General features: G+C 38.9%; 1 protein-coding gene across 2 annotated transcripts in view; it reads right to left on the bottom strand.

Moving 5' to 3' along the window:
- Nucleotides 1–14,796, bottom strand: part of LOC118773416 (LIM domain containing preferred translocation partner in lipoma) — a 231,883-nt gene that overhangs the window by 203,614 nt on the left and 13,473 nt on the right. The window lies entirely within an intron of this gene.

Raw genomic sequence — 14,796 nt, 5'->3', positions numbered from 1 at the left:
CGCCCCCTCCCCCACTGACATAAATAAGAAGAGGAAGAAGACGATCACATTGCACTTTCTAGATAGCTGTAACTGTCCTTACATAAATACAGCTACCACAGGACTGAAGCTTCTTACCAAAATTTTGACAAGACATTTACAGAAATGTACTCCGGCCTTATTTTACTGCCATGGGCACAAAAATGATGTATCTTACTAAGAACATCAGAGTAATATCTAAGAAAACATAAGGTATATGCACTAAGAAAAATCAAAGTGGAAGCAGACAAAGATAAGTATAACTCAGTCATGTGTATGTCAGTTTATGATGCTTTGCATAACCTAAAAAAGAGAAACATTGATGGCATGACACCTTTATTGAACTCACTCGCTTCTGTATGCACATACAAACAGGAAGTGCCAGAGGGATGTAGTGGCTGGGTAACCTCATAGCTGGATGTAGAGCTTAATCAAAATGAAAGATCCACAGCCAGAACTTCTAAAAGTCAGTGAGGTGGAGTCTTATCATACATAGAATCCACCAGTTCACTTAAATCAGTCCATTGTGTATGGATGCAGAATTGGTCCCTTTCTATGCCGTAAGATGACGACGTTGTCTCATTATGCACAGTGAGTTTTATGCCGTTGAGCCAGACTGAATCTACTACAGAAAACAGATCCCACAGGTCACATCCTGGCCTTGCACTGACTGTCCATTAGCCCCTCTGATCTGTAGACCTCAAAATCTTGCAGTTCCACAGGCCAGTGACTGATGATGACTGATATCACAACCTGCTACCATCCCCCTATCCCACCCATTCCCACCTGTTCAGCTAAAATCATGTTGATCCAGTCTGTACAGGAACAAGACTGAGTGTACACAAAGATAAAACTGTTTTGACTTTGACACACTCTTCTGAAACTGGTGTCATCTGTGGGTGAGAACACCATGGAGTAGCTCAAACCTTTTACACTGTGTTTTTTCTCATAATTCTGAGTATTTCTTAAGCCTGCCAAGATTTCCTCCTCCTTATGGAGTGGTATGACTCATTATGAGACAGCATGAAGAGCAGCGTAGTGTCAAGAAGCAATGAGAGAACATCTGTGAATTCATTCTTTGTGTATGTTTTGTGCTTCAGTTGCTTATTAACATATGCAAGAATGGAGAAGCATGCACTTTGCCCTATTTTGTGATAAATCGCAGAAAGGAGCTTCCTTCAAAACAGCAAATCAGTTCTACAGGGACCATATGTCTCAACACCATGGTAACAGGGTGTATTTGAGTACTTGTAACATAGCCTAAGATCAATCCTATGAGAATAAAACAGAATTTCTGTAATGCTTGGTTTGATCTCTGATTTCTTAACATGTGAGATCTTCACCCTTTGACTCAAGCCAGAAGGTCAACCAGTTCTACCTTGTTTGGGATAAAGAGGTTTTTCACCCTCCCATGGAAGCTGCCCACTAAATGATAATGATACTGTCAGTCTACATACTGCACATTTCAGTTTTTTATGATTTTAAAAAGATCTGAAGGGGGTCATGTGAGGATGGCTGGCTGAGGGTTTTGTTTTCGCAGAGCTCCCACTCCCTTATATTATTTTTTTATACTTTAATCAGCTTAGAACAGCTAATTTAATTTCCAATAATTTATTATCGACATAACAACATGCCAGGGGGTCTGCCACAGAAGGGAAAAAAAAGCTAAACATAGACAAACTCAGCCAAAAATAACTGACCACGCTTCAATGGCATTGACTACACCAGCTAATATTAGCACAATGGAAGCTGGCTCTTTGGACATGTCTGCTATGGTATGGGAAATCATCCAAAATGTTAGCGATGTCATGGAGCAAAAACTGTCTAAACTAGCTCACGCTTTGGACAAAATTGTCAGTAGCCTGGAAGGCCAGTCTAAATGCATCGCCAATGCAGAACAGCGTGTCTCCACTGTGGAGGATCACGTAGCTACCCTTGAACATCACCTCAGTGAGATTGAGAAGAAGCAAGAGGCTATGGCAGAACAGTTAGATGACGCTGAAAACTGAAGCAGACAAGACAACATCAGAATACTCGGCTTAGAAGAAGGTGCAGAGGGCAACCACCCCATTCAGTTCTTTGAGACCTGGCTGCCAACTCTGCTCGGGCTCACCGCTACGAAGGGACGCTTCAAGATTGACCAAGCACACTGGGGACTTGGGCAGAGGGGCAACCAGCCACGGCCGGTGTTTATCAAGCTAAACAATCCAAGAGACAAGCTGAGAATTCTGTCAGCCGCGAAGAAACAGAACATGCAGCATGCAGGATCACGCATTTTCATCACACAGGATCTATCCAGCGTGTTCAGAGCGAAGCGGCGTTCATTTAATGACGTCTGCAAAAAACTTTTGGATAAGAACATTAAATTCGTTACGTTTACCCACCAAGCTAATCGAACAACATGAAGGGACTGAGCACAAATTCGACAGAGCAGAGGATGCACAACCTTGTCTGGACACGTTGGGCTAACCTGGTGAGCTAATTAAGCTAACTGTGATCATTCTGGGATAGATGACTTGTATGCTTTGTAATCTTTCAGTGGCCTATTACAACTTGAGTGTTCTAATCCATGTACACTCTTCTGCACAGGCGGTATGTGCATGCTAGGCAATAGCCTAATTTGCATTAATCATACGATCATATGCAGGCTAACTTCCATAATGCCCAATCTGAGCTACTCAATGTGTTTTCTGTTGTCATGTTAAGCTACTCTATGTTGCATAGAATTTAGTTTGCCATTTGCTCATTTTTATTTCTTTGCAAGTCCTGACGCTGTTTAGCGGAACTGAGCCATAAGCTTTTTTCTGTTAGATATGGGAGCGGGGAGGATGGGGAGAATTTTTTTCTCTCCGTGGCGATGACCACTGTTGGCGTCACGCCCCCAGTGTAACACCCTTGGGGTGTTTTTCTACGTTATTCGTTCTTGTATCTGTGAGATATTTCTTGCTATTACCTTTTCTACGAATGTTTTTTTTTATGTTTTCCCATTATTTCAAGATGGGTTTGTTTTATTTGTTCTTATTACTGACAGCACTAGACCTATTGTTATTGTTGGGTTGCTTCTGATGATCATGAGTAGTATGTTGTTTTGGAATATTGGATGCATATTTTGCATTGATTGGGTTAGACTAAGGCCTATATGACCGTGTCCTTATAGATTTGAATGTACACCAAGGCTATATTTACATTATTCCTGTTGCTTTACATATAATAATACACTTCAGATGAATGTCACCAAAATGGTTACGTGGAATGTAAAGGGAATTAACAGTGTAATTAAGAGGCATAAAATTTTGTCATTACTTAAAAAGGAAAGGGCGCAGATCAAATTCTTACAAGAGACTCACCTATCTGATCCTGAGCATTTAAAATTGAGAAGAAATTGGGTTGGCAAAGTCTTACATTACTCCTTCAACTCCAGGAGCCGAGGAGTAGCAATTCTGTTTCATAAAAGGCCACCCTTTACTATAGAGAAACATATCAAAGACTCTGAGGGGAGATTCGTTTTGGTTACGGGATACTTAGAGATACTATGAAGAACGAATCACCTTGGGTTGCGTATATTCCCCCAACACTTTTTAGGCGTCTATTCTAAATTCTATTCTAAATTATTGGCAGATTAAGCTTATGACATATCACATCTTACATTTTTAACAGAGGACTTTAACTGTTGTTCAGATCCATTGCTAGACCAGAAACCTAACCCTAGTCACCATCTAAGATGGTGGCAACCACTATGGAGCTTTGCAAGGATTTGAATTTATATGATGCTTGGAGGACACTGAACCTAACAGTTAAAGATTTTACTTTTTTTCCTGACCACATGGATCATTTTCAAGAATTGATTATTTCTTTACATCTAGACAGGCTTTAGACAGGGTTAAAACTTTCCATAAACACAAAGGCACTCTCAGATCACTCTCTTGTCAGTCCAGAATTTTTACCTCCCTACTATGATCATTCTTCACGGCATTGGTGACTGAACCCTGCTCTGCTTAGTAATCCTTCATTCCTAACGTTTTTAGAGGAGTAACAGAAACTCCTCTTTTCCATCAGTGATACTCCAGACATATCTGTGTCAATATTATGGGAGACTGCAAAAGCTTACTTAAGAGGTACAGTCATTTCATATACTTCAGCTAAGAAAAAGGCAGCACTTAAACAACAACTGGAACTTGAACGCCAAATATCAGAACTGGAAAAAAGAGTTGTACAAACCAAACTAGATGCAGCTCTCTCAACCCTCAACCCTTTAACTCAAAAGACAGAACCAGCTATTTTCTATGCTAAGCATAGACTATTTGAGTCAGCTAACAAACCAGGTAGACTACTGGCTCGCCTGGCAAAGGGTAAAACAGATTCCAACATGATTCCTTCTCTCAAAGACAGCGGGGGGGTGAAACAATTCGAAACTAAACATATGGTCAGAATTATGAAACATTTTTATCAGAATTTATCTTCTTCAGAATGCCATATACCACTGAGACTAAGATTAGATTAAGATTCCTGGATCATTTAAACCTACCCACCCTGACTGATGAGAGCAGGGGTATCTTATGCTACCCTGTCACAGAAGAGGAAGTTTTTGAGACTATTGGATCTTTACCGGGGGGTAAGGCTCCAGGCCCCGACGGACTCTGTCCCGAATTTTAAAAGAAAATGGCTAAATTGGTGGTTGGTCCACTCACCAGAATGTATATTGAGTCATATGCAAAGGGTTGCTTACTACAGACACTTAACCTGGCCAACATATCACTTATTCTAAAGAAAAATAAGCCTTCAGATTGTTGCTCCTCATATAGGCCAATAAGTTTGATCAAAGTAGACTGTAAGCTAAACTCTAAACTCCTCGCAAGAAGATTGGAGGCTTTTCTACCTGCTTTAATTAAACCTGATCAAAGAGGGTTCATTAAGAACAGATACTCTTTCATAAATGTTCGGCGTTTCCTCAATGTCTTGCAGTTTGATCGCTCCACACAAGATAGAGTACTCTGTGTCTCCCTCGATGCAGCTTGATAGGGTGGAATTCGAGTTTCTATTTGATGTCCTTCAAAGATATAGGTTGGGATCCGAATTCATTAATTGGATCAAGGTGCTCTATTTTTCTCCAATGGCAAGAGTGCTTGTAAATGGCTGTGTTTCAGAGGCTTTCCATCTGGGGAGGGGCATAAGACAGGGTCCCCACTGCTATTTTGGCTGGCCATTGAACCACTAGCAGAAGCCATAAGATGCCGTAGCAATATTTCAGGTGTAAGACTTGGTGGTATTGTCCACAAGATAGCAGTCTACGCTGATGACATCCTTTTTTTAACCAAACCCGAGGAGTCAGTTCCAGCTCTTGTCTCCACCATACATCTATTTGGTGCCTTTTCGGGCTATAGAATTAACTATGACAAATCTGAAGCTTTACCTCAGGGTAACTTTGGAGATAGGAGCGTTTTGAACAATTTTCCTTTCAAATGGGCAGAATCTGGTTTTATTTATCTAGGTGTTAGGGTATCTGCCAATATAAATAGCCTCTTTAAGCATAACTTCACCCCACTAATCAAAAGCGATTTAGATAGGTGGTTCGATCTCCCACTATCCTGGACTGGTAGAATTAGTTTAATTAAAATGAACATTCTCCCAAGGATCTTGTACCCTATGCAAATGCCCCCTTTGATAATAAAGAGTTCTGTGTTCTCCAAATTTATCGGCATGGGAAAAAACCATGTCTTAAATTTAAGACCCTGCAATTGCCGGGGGGGGGCCGGATTTTGCCTAACTTTATGTTTTACAATTGGGCATGCCACATGCGTATAGTGTCAGGTTGGTTGCAGAACTTTCTCAATCTACAGGGGAGACTCACATTGATGCGTGGCTCTGTTCACCTTTGTTTTTACTGAGCCTTATTACCAATGAAACATCTCAGCTTCCACCGGAAGTTTTAAAATGCCCTATAATTATGAGCACGATTAAAGTGTGGAGAGATATTGTGAAGTTCATTGGGAGGAAGGGTGACTTCTCTATCCTGTATCCCCTTACCCAAAACAAAGGGTTTCCCCCTGGGGTTGGCAAGAGTATTTTTGAATGCTGGTATGACAAATGGATCAGGATTGTTAGTGACCTGTTTGAGGCTGACACATTATTATCCTTTGAGCAGCTCAGAGCTAAATATGGCATCCCATCCAATCATTTCTACGGCTTTCTTCAGGTTAGGCATTTCATAAACAATTTATTTTTTCCTTTGGCCAAGCCGATCGCTTCCCCCATAGATACATTTTTGTTACCATATCAGAACTTGGGATCTGAGTTGGAGGAGGGTGCATGGTCTGAAGCCGTGAAGTCCACAGGGAAAACCTTTTTGTTCAATAGGCTAACAGAGAGTCAGTAAAGGATCCTTCATAGGCTACAGCGCACACCTCAGGTTCTTAACATTGTCGATCCAAAGATCTCTCCTCTTTGTGTCAAATGTAGAAAGGAGGTGGGATCCTACTTTCATTGTTTTTGGCAGTGTCCTCTAATATCTACGTACTGAGAAAATATAACAGGAGAATTCAGTAAAATTTTTAAAGTGGATATAAAAATAGAACCGAGAGTGTTACTGTTGAATGTTTTAGACAAAGGTTTCCCTATGACAATGACACAGCATAGACTTTTGAATAAGCTTCTTTTACTGGCAAGGAGATGCATACTATTCCAGTGGATTAAGCCCAGACCTCCCACTATAAACAAATGGCTTGGAGAGATGTTCAAAGTTATACCTATGGAACAATTGAGCATGACTCTGAAGGGAAATGAGGCAAGTTTTGACAGACTATGGTAGCGGTTTCTCAACTATCTCCCAGATAACATTGCTGATCTTGTACGTAGTGGGCATCCAAAGCTTGATTGGCAACCTCCGTTTGCCCCCAGGATGGGTAAGCCAGTGTTGAAGTGCAGGCTCAGCAACCTATAGATTTTTTTTCCTGTAATCTTGTGTTTCTATCTGGTTCTCTCCCTCTTGTAACACCTATTGGCTGAAGAGTGTCTAACTGTCAGAATATGTGTATAATTTGTACTTACACCTTGTAAATTGCCATGTTTTTTTTAGTTTCTTCTTCTTCTCGAAAGACTCATGATATATTGTAGTGCTGTCATTTGTTTGTTCTGTTTTGAAAAATACAATAAAATATGTTATAAAAAGGATCTGCAATACACAGTATTGTAATAGCAAATTTAAAAACAGATCCATGCAAGCAATATTCAGATTTCTAGTCCTACAGTTACAAAATAATTCATTTTGTAAAAGCAAACGTCATTTTAAAACATTTTAAAATGTTGTTTGGTCCCAAATTGTTTCTGAAAGAGCAATCTTTCTAGATGTTTCAGGTGACTTTATGTCTAAAATCTGGCAGTGTAAAACTGGGATTGCACTACATAACACTGAGAATAATTTAATTTTCTTTTGTTAATGAGAAGTATGAGCTTAGAATACTTCAGATTTCAAATAGATTAAAAGCATCCAAGTCAACTAAACCAGTAACTTTCAAGAGGAACCTGAATCATGAGTAGACTATTTATTTAGGAACGCTATGCAAATGTATCCCTACTAAAACATCCTCAATTTAAATATTCTAGTACTGTGTCTGTTTCTGTTTTTCTAGCATGTCTATGGGAGTCCACTGGGCACCATAAATTCAATGGCAGTACATTTAATTCCAATATAACAAGCCTCTCAAATCAGCAGAAAGCTACAAAGCAACTTAGTTTTAGAGCATGTTACTGTTCATACATACTATTCATACATATAAACATGACATGACAGACATCCTAAACATCACAGGCCTTGTTCTGTATCTCTGTAAACATGGCCCATGGTCTAAAGAGAAAGATGAAAACAGTCGGCTGTTAAGCTGGTAAACACAAGTCTCTTGAGTCTATAAGACCAGGCAGTTTGACCCTCTAGACTGCAGTTATTGAGAATGACATCCCAGTACATGTTCAGCCTATTCCCACTGCTGCATGACAAGTCCATGGGAGTCAAAGGAATTGGGTATACAAATGATTATTCTATTTCTCCTTCCACTTGTCCATGGGGATGGTGTCCCATATGGTTTTTGGTTGGAGCTCTTTTACAGTGACATCCTCCTGACCCCACATTATCACTAGAAGTGCCTTTGGCTTTCTTTGGTTGGTCCTGTCCATAGGGGTTTTGAAGACATCTGAGACAGATATTAACACATATCACACTGCATTATATGCAGCCAAATTGCATAGCCCCTTCCTAGGGCAAATCTGTCTCCACCTGGCTTTGTTTAGGATGCTTAGCTTAGATGAAGTGATTTTAACATCAGTTAAAATTATCCATTGAAGGGCAGTCAGCTCTTGGAAGCACTGTCAGCAGTTTATACCAATGATGTACCAAAGTCTGAAATTAATGTTAAGCTTTCACAAAAATAAGTAATTAAAAAGTATCTTGTGAGTAATCAAAAAGCATTTTGTTTAAAATTTAGTTGGCCGTACCAAGCACCAAGTCAATAGCTCTTTCAAGGCTGAGGTATCAATGCTTGGTACAACCAAATAAAAACCTGAGATTAACTCCATCAAAGGTTTACCCCAAATGTCTTTAAAGGAGGAGAATAACAGGCACTGTATATGCTTATCACTGGTGAGAGGATGAAAAAAATCACTTCTGAATTTTTTACTCACTGCCACAGATGTCTCATAACCATTTCGAGTCCAAGATCTGAAAGCATGTTTTCAGGTGGGTTTACTCACAAAAACTATAAACAAAAAGCACTACAACCAATCATAATCAATAACTAGTGTCTCAAGTTGGTTGCAAAGGCTGTCTATAGGGAACTCACAGAAACTTTCCAGCTGCTTTTTTAGGCTATAATCCTAGACAGCACAGAGTGAGTAGGCATGCACCTCTAAATGCATAAAGTGTGATGTAGCAAAACTCTTCAGAGAGTTGGGCCTATGCTCCACACCCATATGCTGAAAAGATGAGTTCCCTTGTTCAAGACAATGATTTCCTCCATTTGGAGAAGAGTGAGTTTTCTCATTTTAAGCTATTGAGATACTTGGAGACACAGACTATTCAGGCCCTACAAATTCAGGAAATGTGGAAAAAGATAATTGTTCCACTCCATCTATACAAAAGTATTGCTGACAAAAAGAACCCCTTTTGTTGTAAATGCATCTGTGATTCCCTGAGGAAAAGTAGTGGCTGTTGTTGGTTAAATTGAGCTGCTTGGTTCTGCCCTCCACAAAGTGACCACAGTCAGGTTCCCTCAGGAATATACTAAATTTGAATCAAATGGGTTGCAAATATGAAAAATTAAGGTGAACAAAGCAACTGAAACATGTTTCAGTTATTCTACAGGTCATTCACTCATTCATTCAATGTTTGAAATCAAAGGAATTAAACTGATTTCTTATGCTTGCCATTCTAAACAATTATAATGGACAAACACAGGAACACATAATTAGGTATCACTGACAATTCTCCAAGCCCCCTGGGCACTGGGAAGGTTCTTGAAGGCTCATTTCAGGTTTCTTGAAGGTTCTGGTGGTATTGTGCTCTAACACTTGTTCACTTTTTTCTTCACAGTCCAGCATTCTTTATGCTCCAGGGAATGCACAGGACAAGAGGGGGAAAACTAACAGCGATACAGAGGTTCCACAAACAAGGATATCCAGGTGACTCCGTCTGTAGGCATGGCGACTGACCCACTCCCAACATAAGCTATTCCCTTGAACGCCCCAAACCACCACCCCCCCCCCCCAAATTCAGCACAGCTTTTTTTCCCTGCTGAAATTCAAAGCTGTTAGACATGTCTTGAGCAAAGAATAAAAAATGCCGTTCCTTTACATATAATTTCTATATTGCGTATCTTTCAGTTACTGAGCATTGGTTATTTGAGGCAAGTGGGTTGTACCATCAACCACAGAAGGTCTGGTGTATCTTTTTGTTACTTCGTTTTCCTTTCCAAGAGTACACCATGATGTTGTACTAATTGGAATATGTGTATGTGTGCACCCTGCAGTAAGTGAAAGGTCATGCCTGCACCTCAGCATTTTTCCCACCCAGAACGCACCAGCAGCTCCATACAGGGCTAATGATAGCATATGTCCCCACCTCCTATGCACAATTGAACAGATCTAATTATGCTGAAAAAGGATTAGAGGGCAAATGAGAATTATGTCGTTACAGTGTTTTTTTCTTCTGAAGAGACAGCATGCATCCTGTACTTCAGACTTAATTATTACACACACATGATGATCTATTGTTTTTTTGTATTATTTATGAGCTAGAACAATATTTTAAATCTTATTGAAAATGCAGCAATATTCAGGTAAAATCAAACCCACTTACAAACAGATACAAATGCAATTGAATTACGATTATGGGAATACCTAAATCTTTTTAGGATAAAAGCATACAAAGTAGTGAAACCAAAACACAAAAATATTGACCACCATCTGAACATATTCTTTCATTTATTGGACACATTTTGACAATGGTAAAATGAATATAAAAGCAAGCATTTTATCACACTGTATGAGCAGCATTCTAAAAAGTATGTAGTTGTGTGGAAGGATCCAAAAACATAAATGAATAAATCATTCCAAAAAATGTTCTTTGCAATGAAACTGGAGTTCTAGACTAAAATCACACTTTATGAACAATGCATAAATTTACAGAGCTGTGCATCTAAAAAGGTACTGGCCTTCTCTCTGCTTCAACTGAACAATGTTTGTATGCGCCATCGTCTATTCTACAAAGGGGTTACTGGTTGGAGAAAGGCATAAACATGTTTCCAAACATTTCAAGTTTATTGGACAACTAAAACGCAACTATAAAGCCAAGCTGTTGTTTTTTAACTTTGAGTGATTCATTTGTATTTTCTTGGCATGTGTAAACAAGCAAAGTAAGTCATAAACACCAAATGAACAAGTATTTGTCTTTACACATCAAGGCACTAGGTACACCCCCTAGATAAAAAAGCTCCAGAAATAATTTAACCTTAAACGTTAGTCTGAGTGTGAATTAGATTCTAATGCTAATAATAATAATAATGATAATAATAAATTAACGAGGTTAGCAATCATTTTAATTGTTCGTTATTTCCCATTCATGGGCTCGATTTTAAGGGAAAACAGTGAGTGGGCGGCACTAATAAAGTCCGCTGGCACGCAGATTCAAGTAACGGCATATTGCAAAATGAGCAATAAAATAAAAGATCTCAGCATTGGGCAGCTATTTGCCCCATGCCGAAGAGATTCCATCATTTTAATACACTTCTTTCTACTTGTCATGAGCTCCATTAATAAATGTTTTGACAATAATATGTCTATTGTTGTCTGTTTACCTAGTACTGCGTCCTCAAACAGACTTTGCTCTCAGCTGAGAACTACTGTGGAACTGTACACATCCTGTCCCCGTACTGTCGCTATACTTGCTGTATGCACTTTTGTACGTCGCTTTGGATAAAAGCGTCTGCTAAATAAATAAACGTAATTGTAAATGTATTACCAGCGTAATATGCAGTTTATAGTTGTCATTTTACACTAGGCAATCATTTGATTTTTTGTTACTTTTCTTTTTCCGCCTTTTGCCTTCACGTACGTCAAAGATCAACAAAATAATATTTTTCTTGTTGGCATAAAATTCTCCCGTACACGTCTGCTCCAAAATAGGTGTGCACACAAAACAATACAGATAACTTAAGGCCAGAATGAAAAAAAAAACATAGTCATGTGGAATAAAGCAACGTGTAGGGCCCAGAAATTTATCCAGAATGCTGCCATAAGCCTAGTTTATATTGAAAATATGTCGTATTCAAGCAATGACATGTTTGACAAATTTATGTGAATGAGCATGTCACAGTCGCCGCTGGAGAAATGTCATCACCTTTGGGGTCCGTGTGAAACGTATTTATCGAACACTTTCATTTCACTTTTGTATGAGTAATTAGCTCCCTTGCCCAAGACGCCGTCACTTCCTATAATTTCATGTACTGCACCCCGTATAGGCCACTTACATAACTCAACAGCAAAGAACGTATGGTCAATGGACATCTTGTCAAAAATAAATATAGCTGGCATTTATATACTGTGCATAAAAACTTTTGCCCACAACGAAGTGGACGTTCAATAATTTGTCAACGCTACACACTGTTCCATCTGCGTCGTCAACGTCAACATACTTTTTGATGTGCCCATTGTCCACGCGCTGTTTCAAATGCTGCTAGAAAAACACTTCGATGTTTGCATTCATAGAGATGAACAGAAATGTATAAATTCCATGTATACATAATTGTGACCATCTGCACGATTTATTAAAATATAAGTATTTGTTGACTGTATAAAACGTTGTTAACCTGACAGTTAAGGTCATCTGTGTGCTATATATTGGACTTCAATGACCACATGAAAATGTACATTTTAAGGTTACATGTGGGCTAATATTTTGAACGTAATGGACCTTAGAAAAGAGACGATGTTACTATCAATCTGATGGAGTGCAGTTGAACTATTCTGTGTAGACTATTGGAAAGCAAATTAAACGGATAAACAATATCATTTTGTGACGTTGTGGAAAATGTGTCCTTTTCGATTATCAGTTCTTTACCATGGTATAATATAAGGAGGCTGTACTAAAACCATATCAATAAAACTGACTGCTCATACCATTCACACAACATACTGAACCACACCTGGTAATAAACGCATTAAAAACACCACGCGTTTTTACTAATCTTGCTCTTGTCACTGTCAAAAAATCTCCACACAAGACAACACAGTAACATCTGACAACTAATCCTTCGTGTCTGCTTTCAGGGTGACTTACAGTTTTAACTCCATCTGTTTACGGTACTTACTGTATATATTTATTTGTAGACTATACTTGAGACTTAATCAGTGGTGCTACAGCGAAACATTGCCCAATAAAATACGACTGGTTTAAGCGAATTAATCGAGTAGATTTGAACATGACCAACGAATGTTACTTTGAAGCTGGCACCTACATAATGTCCCATCTCAGCATTTATTACAAGTGCGTTTATTAATTTTGTCCAAATCATTTACCGCCAAACTCACTTAGCAATGTTTATAAAACATAAACAAGTATATTCATTGACGCATATTGTTACTAAGATTATATACGTGCTCCTTTAAAAAGAAACGAAAAAATTAACGACATATAATAAAATGTTTACATTGTATTCACCATATTTCCAACAAAACCGTCGATCAATCGATTTTGACTTTAGAACTCCTGCACTGCATATTTAAAGCATCACTTTAAAGATCTAATAGGTTACACACTTCCTCGCCGAATGCCCTGTGAAATGTTTCCCAAAGGGTTCCATAAATTATTGCATTTACGTTAGGCCTCTGTAGCAAAGTTATAACTGTATTTGCAAGCACGTGAAAATCAACAGACCAGTGGAGGCTATCCAGTACATGATCAAATTAATAACTTAGCGCTTCGTAATTTCGCGGTAGCTTTAACTTAGGACAGTGTTTTAGTATGCTTTTCAATAACTTTGTGAATTAGCTTCAATGGCTTTGTAAGAATTTGTGCAGTTTCACTACAATTAAAACATATGATTAGACTGAACCTCCTAAATATGTCCTGTATGGCAGCTAAATGCTTGTGCTGTGTGCATATTATTACATTAGGCCTGTGGAAAGAAGTGGCATGCGCTTTAATATAATCAATAACACTTCACTTTATATTTTAACTAGTCAGTCTTGCGTATGGGGTGTAAAGCTTGCAGTTATCCTTACATGTACAAGTTTAGTTTATGACACATGTGACCAACTTAGACCCAAGAACCAGTCCGAGACCCGTTTTTAACGTTAATAACGTCATACATGTTTCTTCAGCCGAGTCGACAAACTCCTGAGTGAGGCCCGAGGACACGTGCCAGCTAACGTCTGAGGTGCAACAAGAGGTGTAGTTTGAGCTATATTTGTAAACATACTAGCTTTACAAGTACCAGCTTTGTCGTTTGTTTTTGTCCACTGGATACATTAAGCGATATAATAAACTACAAAGGTCGCATTGTAGATCAGTAATGTCTTAACTGTGGGCAATGTTCAAACGCGACTGCAGCGAGGCTAAATTACACCTGCCGTTCGGAGAATTTAGACAATTTCTTCAAAGCCAACGGCTTCGGCTAACGAATTTGATAGGCTTAAACTATGATTCAATATAGCAACACAATATTTTGCAACACATGGTATATCATATTACCAACGCGGGGCTATATACTTACAGTTTCACTGTATATGAAAAAGCCACTCGCAAAATAATTCCGTTCGCTACTATTCCACTCAGCTAGCTAGCAAGCTATAGCTACACAACGGACAAAAGCACCGCCACTAATGACATGCACAATTTGATAGGCTAGCTGACTGATGCAACTCGGCCGGTCGCTATGAAGCTTACACAGGCGAGAAAAGATACAGATCAACGGAGCTTCCAAGGTAAAAGCCAGTTTGTAAGCACGGTGTCTTTCGGTTCATAAATAATCTCCTTCCAAACAAACCCTGAAGATGATGGGCCCTCGATCCACAGCAATGAAGGAAAAATAGTTTAAAAAAATATATATATATTTACCGACAGAAGCGAAAAAAATAATTTAAAAAATCAATATTGCAACAAACAAGAACCGTGTGTCCATGTGAATAATCACCCCTGCTATGTTCTGAATATGTTGTGGCAGTGAATTTAGTACAGGGATAGGCAATGGACAGACACTGTGCTTATGTCATGGAATAGCAAATTAGTTCTGAGAA

Source organism: Megalops cyprinoides, chromosome 2 (assembly GCF_013368585.1).
Source record: "Megalops cyprinoides isolate fMegCyp1 chromosome 2, fMegCyp1.pri, whole genome shotgun sequence".
NCBI lineage: Eukaryota > Metazoa > Chordata > Actinopteri > Elopiformes > Megalopidae > Megalops > Megalops cyprinoides.
This window is presented reverse-complemented; position numbering and strand designations above follow the sequence as displayed.